The following is a 12,380-nucleotide window of genomic DNA, read 5'->3' on the forward strand; positions in this document are numbered from 1 at the left end:
CAAATGACGCGCGAGAAACACGTCGGAGAGAAGCTCATCGTTGAAGATGTTCGTGTCAGGGCGGAGAAGAAAGACGACCCAGAACCCGCCGAAGAGGAGGCGGGTCCAGATACCGGACTTCCCGGATCTGGACCCGGTGATCTTCCATCACCCCATAGTTCGCTTTTTGAACTCTACGACCGAGGACGAACGGCAGCAGATGTATGATGGTGCAGTCAGTCAGGTAGCTCTACTCTTTATTTACCTTCTCTACCGTTAGCAAGCCCACCAGCTAGCTCTCGTTTCCAACCGTCATCACGCCCGTCATCACGCCCGTCACGCGAGGAGGAGATGGGAGGAGTAAGGAGGAACCTAACATGTACTAAGCGATAGGCGCTACAAGCTAAACAAGCTAGCTAAAAGCCAAACAAACAAGCTAAAAGCCAAACAAACAAGCTAAACGCCAAACAAACAAGCTAAACAAGCTAAAAGCCAAACAAACAAGCTAAACAAGCTAAACAAGTTAAAAGCCAAACAAACAAGCTAAAAGCCAAACAAACAAGCTAAACAAGCTAACAGCTAAACAAACAAGCTAAACAAGCTAAACAAACAAGCTAATCAAACAAATTAAACAAGCTAAAAGCTAAACAAGCATGCTAAACAAACTAGCTAAACAAGCTAAAAGCTAAACGCTAAACAAACAAGCTAAACGAGCTAAAAGCTAAACAAACAAGCTACAAGCTAAACAAAGCTTAATATTAATGTGGAGTTAGTAAAAGAGAAAAATGGCAAACTAGAACCTAAACGCTAAACCAGTAATGCTCGGCTTTAGCGATGGGCGCTAAAGTACAAAGCCGTACACCGATCAGCCAAAACGTTAAAACTAGTGCTGCACGGTTTGGTGGACAAGTCACACTGTGATTATTGTGGGAAATATTGCGACATAATAAACTAATTTATACACGTACAAATTGTTGTGTATGTGGCGCATTTACACAAACTACGTTACAGAGCAAAACACTGGAGAAGGGAAATCCGCGCCTAATCGCGCATGCAGCGTGTTACTACAACAGAAAGTAGTCCCTTGTGATGCTGCAGGCTATACGCTACACAAATAATACAAGTGTAAGCTACTAATAAGACACGTTAGCCGCTAGCTAACGGGTCTGAGCCTTTAGCCGAGCGGTTAGTGATGTCGCCTTGTGGTGCAGTACACCCCGTATCGAATCCCGCACCGGGCAAGAAAATAACAGGTTACATCAGTATCGCTGAGATTAGATCCTAAATATCGCCGTATATGAGGTCGCGTTTTTGTTTTTTTGCCACCACTTCGTCAACGTTAACCTGCTCGGTGTCACCGGGGTCAGTTTTTTCCTTCTTGCAGGTCTGCGCACGGCCCACCCTGCGCATGCGTCACTGCCTAAGCAGAGACTGGTTGGTCATCTTTTGATTTCGGGCGTGGATATGCAGACCGCACACAAACAGACGTTCACACACGCGTTTTATGATTTAATTAAATCGCAGCCTTTTGCGGTTATATAATTGCACGGGCCGACCTCGCGATAGCGATTAGATTAATTAGATTAATCGTGCAGGACTAATTAAAACCACTGATGTCCACAGCCATCTCCGCTGGGACATGTCTATGTATGTATGCGTGTCCAAATTTCACGACAACCATTCATGCGATCGACTTCACACTTGGAAGCAGTGGTGGATCTAGAGATTTGTTCCTGGGGTGGCAAAGGGGTGGCAAGACTGTGTCCCAGAGGTGGCAGCTGCCACCCCTTGCCACCCTGTAGATCTGCCCCTGCTTGGAAGTCGTATTGCTGAGGGCCCAAGGAAGCGCAGTGTTGATTAGCGGATCTCTACCTAGGCCGAAGTTAGCATGCAGGAGGTGTCTTGCGTCAAATAAAAGACTATGCAACTATGATGGGGTTAGTCTGAGCACACCGAGCAAAGCATAAAATTATGAAGATAACACTTGGTCTTACTTTACGCCAGTGGTTCCCAAACTTTTTCTGTCATGCCCCCCCCCCCTCCCTTTGGAGCAAGGAGAATGTTCATGCCAAAATGGTGGCAAAATGGGCCAGGTTTAACTTTATTTAAATAACATTAAGATCATGAACATCCCTTTCACTTTTCTTTCAGTAATTTCTGTTGTGCAAATAACAAACGCAAGTTCCTCTTAAAATGCATCAAACCTTTTAGTGACATTTGCCACTAGATTGCTCCATCAGTCTGTGTGCTTTTTCAAAAACAGACAAAAAAAGAAATAGAATTTAACAATAACGTTCAATGCGTGCACAAAAAAAAAGAACAAATACGGATATGCGGTTTTCATCGTCTGGGTTTTTCTTTTGCTCATGTTAAGAGCGGCAGCTTGCTTGAACGCTCTCACTTGGATCTCGTGACTCGAGAGTGTGTCTTTGAGCAAGGCTTTTCCACTCTAGCTCACTCTATTGGTTTAAGTTAGTATTGTTGTATTGTAAAAGATTTTATCAGACATTAGGCCTAATATCTTGATCATTTTGGAATGATGTCACTGGCCGCATAGAGGGTGGAACTGGACTGTATGCAGGCCGCGGGCTGGCAGTTGCCCATCCCTGACCCCAAACAAAAGCATTACTTGGCATCGTGTCAGCCATCAGATAGGGCTGCCATATTTAGGTTCCTATTTGCTTGTCAGCCATAAAAGCCAACTACAACTAGCAATTTAGGCAAGTGTGCTATTTGAACTAATGTTTATCTGACCAGTCCCCGTCTAAGAGGTGAGCGAAACACAAACCGCTCATCATGTAGTAACAGCTTAATCCCGTTTCTGCTCTATTTCTTTTCCAAGTAAAAGAATTAGCTAAACTAAACAATAGTATGACCTAATCTAAACTAACCTTTTCCTTTGCTTTCCATTCTGCTAACAGAGAACAGAGCAGCTGCTGTCTGAGATGTGCGGCAGGATGTTAAAATGTGCTTCTGAGGCCATTGTTCAGATTCTGCTTCCTGAATTCCCACGATTTGCTACAAGGATCTACGGCACCCTCACCCGAAGATGCGCCACACCCTTTCCCTATGGATCCTACGTTTACATGAAAGAGGGGAACTGGATACTGGAACTGTCCCCAGAACCTCCCAACACCTGTTTTGGTCTTAAAGTGGAAGACGTCCATAGGAGTTTTGTAAATGCCATTGCGAAGGCCCTCTGTTTTATCTTTGGAGAGGACAATGCGGGGATAGTATGTCCTCAACTGAGCTATGACATGGTGGATGAGATTACACTTAAGGTCAATGCTGTCCTGTCAGTGGCCATACAGAGTATTGTTGTTAGTAGTGATATTTCATGTCCAGAAGCAGCTCAGAACATGGTGAGAGGAGTTATCTGCACCATCTACTCCTTCAGCCATAACAAACAAGTTGCTGCAGCTTCAGCGAAGTGCTCTGAGAAAATGACACATACAGTGAAGAAGATGGTGTCCCCCAGGAAAAGGGTTTCTTGGCGCAAGGGCTCCATGGAATCAGAGAGGTGTGAGGGTGCATGTCTTCACCAGCAGACAGCCAGCAGATCAGCCAGTAAGATCTGTCTATTTCCCACCCAAACCTCTGAGGCTCAGGTGAGTGATGGTAAAACAGCGTTTGAGACTGCTGTGGGCAGAGCAAGTGATGCTGATGGTGACAATGCTTGTCGCAAAGACAAAACCATGGAAGATGGCTCCTCTGGGCTCTCAAAAAATCAAGTACCCACGAAGAACCAAGACTACCACCCACCTGAAGGTAAAACGAAGTTCAGATTCCTTAAGGAGCTCTTCAAAAAGAAAAAGAAGACCCCTAGTGAAGACCAGGCTAGAGGAGAGGCAGCTCCCTCTTACAACAAGCCATCTCCCTCTGCAGACAGACTCGGAAGCAGAGATAAACACTACTTCCAGAGGGAAAGGTTTTCTCTGTTCTGTATGAGTTCAAGCAATGCTGGAAATGCTGGCAAGAGGCAGTCAGAGATCCAAGTGGCCCCCATTTCCTCCGTGAGCCAGCCAAAGAGAAAGAGGCGCACCCTTATTTCTAGGATTATGACCACCCTGTCAAAGCCCTTCAGGAAGAGTAAAGTATCCCCTATGAGAGCCTGAGCCCACCTTCAGTGACCTCAACAGACGTTTTATCTCTGCTCTCAGGAGGACAAACTGTCAAACTTTCAGTGGAGTTGTCATGTTCTCCCCATGTCTGCGTGGGTTTCGTCCGGGTGCTCCAGTTTCCTCCCGCCATAAAAAAGACATGCAGTTAAAAGTTTAAAGAATAATAAATATAATTAAATGTATATAGGCAAGGCAAGTTTATTTGTATAGCACCTTATCAACACAGAGGTCATTCAAAGTGCTTTACAGGCAAACGATAAGAAAAAAAAAACATTATAAAAGCATAAAATAAGAAATAAAAGTACAGATAAGTTTAAAACTGAGTTACTAAAATGAATAAAAGTGCCATAAAAACTGATTAATTAAAAGTAAGAGTCTGAGCATATAAAAATAGCAAAATATACAAAACATACACACACACACACACACACACACACACACACACCAAGAACGTAGCCATAGGCTGTTTTAAAAAGTAAGGTTTTTAACCTGCTTTTAAATGTGTCCAGTGTGGGGGCCTCTCTCAGGTCCTCAGGCAGGGTGTTCCATGTACTTGGGACGTAAATGCAAAATGCAGCTTCTCTTGCTCTAGACCACTGCCTTTGGACCCGAGAGTTTTTGCTGGTTTGTAAGTAATTAGCATGTCTTTTATATCATGTGGTGCAAGGCCATTTAGTGCTTTGTATACAATTAACAGAATTTTAAAATCGATTCTATGAATGTTCTCATTCATCCAGGTCATGGTTATCCAAAGGAGTTGAATCAAGTGCAACTGGACTTGGTATATATCTGTGAAGACGTTTCGCCTCTCATCCAAGAGGCTTCCTCAGTTCGTGCCTTGCAGTCAGCTATATGTGCCTTTCTGACTAGACCAAGCTAGCTTAGTCTAGTCAGAAAGGCACGAACTGAGGAAGCCTCTTGGATGAGAGGCGAAACGTCTTCTCGGACATATACCAAGTCCAGTTGCACTTGATTCAACTCCTTTGGAAAATCGATTCTAGTTTTGACGGGGAGCCAACGCAGAGATATAAGAACAGGTGTAATGTGCTCATACTTTTTAGTTCTGGTGAGAATATGTGCTGCCACATTTTGAATTAACTGTAGTTGGCGCACAACTGATTTTGGGAGGCCGGGGTAGTCCATTACAGTATTCTAGTCTACTTGTTATAAATGCATGGATTAATTTCTCAGTCTGATTTTGATAGAAATCCCCTTAGTTCTGAAATGTTTTTAAGATGCTAGAAGGCTGATCTTGTGAGGTGATTGATGTGGCTCTTAAAATTCACATTACTGTCTATGATTACACCGAGATTTCTAGCTTCACTTTTGCACTCTGGAGACAGAGAGCTGAGATGAGCTGCAATTTTCTGTCTCCGAGTCTTTGCATCAAAAAGAAGCATTTCTGTCTTGTCTTTGTTCAATTGTTAAAAAGTTCTCCGACATTCATAGATTAATATCGTCAATACACTGAGTTAGGGAATGTATAGGATCTAGGTCATCAGGAGAATGGGATATGTACAGTTGTGAATCATCTGCATAATTATGGTAATTTACTTTGTGTTTCTGTATGACATGTTGGAGTGGGAGCATATAGAGATTGAACAGCAATGGTCCAAGAATCGAACCTTGGGGTACCCCACACATTATACCCAGAGTCTCCAATAGACACAACGAACTGCATGTCCTGTAGACCTACAGAACAGGCTGTTCTTTGTTCAACTGGTTTAGAACATACCTGTATGTTCTAAACCAGTTTGAGAACTGGGCCAGAGAGGCCGACCCATTTTTCTAATCTCTCTAGCAAAATGTTACGATCAACAGTGTTGAAGGCGGCACTGAGATCCAGGAGCAGAAGAACAGATTTGTACAATTTTTTTTTAATCCGTGTTCATATGCAGATCGTTCACAACTTTGATAAGTGCTGTTTCTGTGGTGAGATCGAAAACCTGGTTGATAAATGGCTAGAAGGTTGTTTGACATTAAATCGTTATTCACTTGTGAATAAAATGTTTTTTTTTCAAGTATTTTGCTGAGGAATGGTAAGTTGGAAATGGGACTGTAGTTGGCAATAGCTGTCACATCAAGGCTGCTCTTCTTCAGAAGCGGTTTAATGACAGATGTCTTAAGTGCTGTAGGAAATATACCTGCCTGAAGAGAGCAGTCAATAATTTCTAAAACATCATGTGCTAAGCAATTAAAAGCATTTTTTTTAAATGTGGTAGGGAGAGGATCCAAGCAGCAGGTGGAGGACCTGAGCTGCCCAACAATAAGGTCTAGAGTCTCTAGAGAGGGTCAAAGTGAGACATGGTGCGAGTTATATTTGTGGCGAACTGGAGGGTAGGTTCATTACTGGATCTTGAGTCACCGATGTTCAGTCTAATGGCAATACATTTGTTATTGAAAAATGTAGTGAATTGCGCACATTTTTCAGTTTTAGTGTCTTTCACTTTCCGCACAAAAAATCAACCTGGAGACTGTTATAAAATGTATAAAATATCACCAAAATCAAATAGACACTCCCGGCATAGTTGAATAAACGTTATTTACAACATATAAAAAGAATGGTCAAGATATTTCTTTCTAAAATATGAAAGAATGAAACAAACTTTTGTCCACAAATTCAGATTTCATCAAATATCATTCAGCCGCATGAAGTTCCCAGGCCATTTTCATTTATATCGCATCACCAGGGTCACGTAACACGTGGTTACATGTAAGAGGACCCCTGAAGGTCACTACCAGGAGACACAGGGTCAGTAATTCACTTTTAACTTCTTCATAATTTCACCTTTTGCTGTCTGTTACGAAGTGCATGTCATTCAAAAAATATACCCAAAAAGTGATAACGAACTTATTTTATGAGAAAATACTTTATTGCATATAAAAATGAATGATTAACAGTGATGGTAAAAGTTGGCACTTTGTCTAAGTAGCCAAGCGATTGTTTATTAGAGATGAATATGTAAAAAAAAATGTGCCATGGTCATGTCGTTCAGAAACAAAGTTGAGTTTTTCCACCAAGACGTCATCCGTTAGTTAATGACTGAATCAATGATATTGTTTTACATCTCTTAAGTTTCTGGCATCTGTTCTTAACCCGTTGGTAGGCAGTAATGACCATCACATTCAGAACGCTGGATTTTGTGGGTACGGTGAGGGACATCATTATGGAGGGGGGCGAAACAGTGGTCTCGTATGATGTTACGTCTCCACGTGCGTTCCTGTTGAAGCAGTGGAGGTAGTCCGTAAAAAATTACAAGGCGACCCCAGTCTTAGAAACAGGACCACCCTTAACACTGACCATGTCTGCTCCTGAAGCTGTGTCTTCAGTCCACGTACTTCACATACAGGGGGCAGTACTATAGGCAGAAGCATGGGTGTGCTATGGGTTCCTCAGTTTCACCTGTAGTGTCCAACTTGTATATGGGGGAAGTGGAAAAGAGGCTCTGATGTCCTATCCAGGGACACCACCTAGCCATTGGGTCAGACTTGTGGACGACACCTGGGTTAAAATTAAATCTCAGGATGTAGCACATTTCACCTACCACATTAACTCTGTGGAGATCACATTAAGTTCACCAGGGAGGATGTGGAACATGACAGGTTAGCCTTCAATTACAATTGGTGATGGGGCACATTTGATTGTTGATGTTTACCATAAACCAACACATACTGATCAGTACTTAAGGTTTGACTCTCATCATCCACTGGAGCACAAGTCCTCAGGACGCTGGAAACATCGAGCTGACAACGTCCCCACCGACAGAGTAGCCCAGGAAGGGGAGAAATCCCACATTAAACAGGCCCGTGGACTGTGATGTTCGCAGATGACATTGTGATTTGCATTAAAAATAGGGAGTAGGTTGAGGAGAGCCTGGAGAGGTGGAGGTATGCACTGGAGAGAACAGGAATGAAAGTCACTAGGAGCAAGACAGAATACATATGTGTGAATGAGAGGGAGAACAGTGGAATGGTGAGGATGCAAGGAATAGAGGTGATGAAGGCGTATGAGTTTAAATACTTGGGGTCAACTGTCCAAAGTAACGGAGAGTGTGGAAGAGAGGTGAAGAAGAGGGTGCAGGCAGGGTGGAGTGGGTGGAGAAGAGGGTTGGGAGTGATTTGTGACAAGGGTAGGTGGCAGAGTTGAAGATGCTAAGATTTTCACTGGGAGTGATGAAGAAGGACAGGATTAGGGACGATTATTAGAGGGACAGCTCAGGTTGGACGGTTTGGAGACAAAGCAAGAGAGGCAAGATCGAGATGGTTTGGACATGTGTGGAGGAGAGATACTGGGTATACTGGGAGAAGGATGCTGAATATGGAGCTGCCAGGAAAGAGAAGAGGAAGGCCAAAGAGGAGGTTTATGGATGCGGTGAGGGAGGACATGCAGGTGGCTGGTGTGACAGCGGAAGACGCAGAGGACAAGAAACGCTGGAAACCGACGATTCGCTGTGGCGCCCCCTAACGGGAGCAGCTGAAAGAAAGTGAAGATTTTACTTAAAGAGTAACTAAACCTTCTGCGCTTTTTGTGAATTTGCTGCCATCGTAAGGGGGGAAAATGTGAAAGTGTCAGGCTGGTCTTGGTACTCTGTGACGTTAACATACCAGGATAAAGACAGCTGATAACATTAACAACGGCCGTGTTTGATTGAGGCATAGCAGTAAGTCAGCACTAGGTATGATTCCATCCAAGTGAATTTCAAAAGTATGAAAAAACCCCGAATTCATTCCGTTTCCATCAGATCCGTTTAAGCAAATAGAACCCCACATGGAGCTGGACGTGTCCAACGTCATATGTCCATACCGTAATGCCCACGTCACAGATGGACCAGTCAAGATTTAAGATGGAGAAACTGTTGGTCATGTGTTTAAATTCTGACCGCGTTTAGTTTGGAATGGAGCAGATGTGTTTCCGCCGCCCGTTCAGCGCGGAAACTCTGTTGACACAAGCAGAAACCGCCTCAAGCGAGTGTAGGAAGGTTCGGTTTTTGTTTTGCAATACTTTGCACTTTCTTCTTAAATTTGGTGTTTCTGTAACCGGTTATTTTCTTGCCCGGCCCGGTCCGGGATTCGATACGGGGTGTACTGCACCACAAGGCGACATCACTAACCGCTCGGCTGAAGGGTCAGATCCGTTAGCTAGGGACTAACGGGTCTTATTAGTAGTTTACATTTCCATTCGAAGCCTGCCATTTTGCATAAACTGGCTCGATGGACGCCCCACCACTGAATTCAATTAATTTCTGTCCCCCCCCCCTCCTTTACATGGCTGCAAACTCACAAAAGTGACAAAGGGTTTAGCTTCTCTTGAGTTTCGAACTCACAGGAACATTACGAGCCATGCGCCGAACCACGGCTGATGACTCGCAGCCATTTCATGACGTCATTCATAAGGACACCGCATGGCGGGACACACGTGCAGTAACGGGAGGAAGTGACTTGACTGAGGGCGGAACAGAGCGGTCTCCTCACGTACACCTGTTAACCCAGTCGCAGCATCAGTAGAACGCGGCCTCATTATTAAAAAGCGCTCCCTCTGGTGGCCAATGTCAATAATACACCTTCCTTGATTTACATCACGTTTTACCCATTTACTTGTTTATTTAATTATTCATTCATTTATTTATTTTTGGTCACACCTCACTGGAGTGACTTGACTTTATTGTATTATTCGTCTGGAGCCAGACTGTATTTTCTATGACACAGCACCTATATCTTCTCATGTGGTGTGCAGCATACATGTTTTATTACTGCTCAGTAATGCAAAACGAAGAGCTTGAATTCTCCGCGGCACAACAACCCAAAGAACATTTCTATCATTTTCAGTGGTTGTCATTCCCTTAATAACAACTCTTATGTAGCTATACAATGCAGATTAATGATGACCCTGTGGTTCAAGAACAGGTTTTTATCCTGGTTGTCTAAATATGCAAATTCAACTTTATCAGTGGACATTAGACAATGTTGATAAATGAAAACTGAAAGGTAAGATGTGATTTTTGATGCTAGTCTTTTCTTTACTTTGATGATCAGATAAATATAGGGTATTATTATTCCTCCTTTATCATTATTATTACTATCATTATATTGGAATAAGTGACTTGGATAATGGCTGGATGGATATTATTATTATCATCATCATCCATCAATCCATCCATTCATTGACTATGTCTGCTAAAATCAATTCAGGGTCACATGTATTATAGTATTTTATATATATATATATATATATATATATATATATATATATATATATATATATATATAGTTATAATTATATAGTTATATACATACATATATATATAGTTATAATTATATAGTTATATACATATATATAGTTATATATATAATGTTATAATTATATATATTATGTAATTATTATATAATTATATATTATGTGATTATATATTATAGTATTATCATTATTATCATCAAATGACGAGACACGTAAACCTTGGCAATGTGCGTTCACAGAACAAACGGGGAACATGTTGAGTCACGCAGAGGAAATGTGTTGGGCTGCGGACGGGTCCACTTCTGAAAGAGACACGTCTACTTCACATCTACACACGCAGCTCAGCTTCATGTAAACTGTAAAATATGACGCTATTTTCACCCCGCACGCTCATACTGAAACATGACTGCTGCCATACATTGTCCTAGAGGGAGGGTGGGGCGTGCGCGCTCGTCCGTGCCAGTGTGTGTTGTGTGTGTGTGTGTGTCTGCGAGCGTGCGTGTGTGCATACAGGGCCTTTTGAAAGCGTTTTTGTTCAGGCTCAATCCCCAGGACTTTCAGCCAGCATAAAGGAAGCGCTTGCCTCAGCATAGCTTCATTAGTGAAATCCTGAAGATACACACAGACAGAGACACGTTTGCAGGTACACACAAACTTGTATTCACACACACACACACACACACACACGCACACGCGCACACGCACGCACACACAGACACAGAGGAATTCATGCACGTTAAAAGATGTGCATGCGTGCACAGAAAATGCAGACACGCCAGACAGCCAGTGACGCAACATGCACGTTGACAGCAGATGGCGCAGACCAGGGTCGCGGCACCGACCGCTCTAGCGAACACGCCAGTCCTCAGATAGCGAGGAGAGAATGGAAACGTTAGAAAATAGGAGGGGTCTGTCTTCTGTCTCCATGACAACCACCCAACCAACCACCCAGGCTCCTGCATGTGCAGACTCACTTGACTGTCAACATGCTCGAGCCTGAAACAATAATGCGGACAGCAGAGGGACAAATGAAGAAAGGAGCTGGAGAAAGTGAAAACACCGCCGGTTTGAAGGGACAGGAGAGCAGAGGGACAAAGGAAGAAAGGAGCTGGAGAAAGTGAAAACACCGCCGGTATGAAGGGACAGGAGAGCAGAGGGACAAATGGAGAAAGGAGCTGGAGAAAGTGAAAACACCACCAGCCTGAAGGGACAGGAGAGCAGAGGGACAAATGAAGAAAGGAGCTGGAGAAAGTGAAAACACCGCCGGTATGAAGGGACAGGAGAGCAGAGGGACAAATGAAGAAAGGAGCTGTAGAAAGTGAAAACACCGCCGGTATGAAGGGACAGGAGAGCAGAGGGACAAATGAAGAAAGGAGCTGGAGAAAGCTAAAACACCGCCGGTTTGAAGGGACAGGAGAGCAGAGGGACAAATGAAGAAAGGAGCTGGAGAAAGTGAAAACACCGCCGGTATGAAGGGACAGGAGAGCAGAGGGACAAATGAAGAAAGGAGCTGGAGAAAGCTAAAACACCGCCGGTATGAAGGGACAGGAGAGTAGAGGGACAAATGAAGAAAGGAGCTGGAGAAAGTGAAAACACCGCCGGTATGAAGGGACAGGAGAGCAGAGGGACAAATGAAGAAAGGAGCTGGAGAAAGTGAAAACACCACCAGCCTGAAGGGACAGGAGAGCAGAGGGACAAATGAAGAAAGGAGCTGGAGAAAGTGAAAACACCGCCGGTATGAAGGGACAGGAGAGCAGAGGGACAAATGAAGAAAGGAGCTGGAGAAAGTGAAAACACCGCCGGTATGAAGGGACAGGAGAGCAGAGGGACAAATGAAGAAAGGAGCTGGAGAAAGTGAAAACACAGCCGGTATGAAGGGACAGGAGAGCAGAGGGACAAATGAAGAAAGGAGCTGGAGAAAGTGAAAACACCACCGGCTTGAAGGGACAGGAGAGCAGAGGGACAAATGAAGAAAGGAGCTGGAGAAAGTTAAAACACCCCCGGTATGAAGGGACAGGAGAGCAGAGGGACAAATGAAGAAAGGA

This window comes from Lampris incognitus, chromosome 21 (genome assembly GCF_029633865.1).
Source record: "Lampris incognitus isolate fLamInc1 chromosome 21, fLamInc1.hap2, whole genome shotgun sequence".
Lineage (NCBI taxonomy): Eukaryota > Metazoa > Chordata > Actinopteri > Lampriformes > Lampridae > Lampris > Lampris incognitus.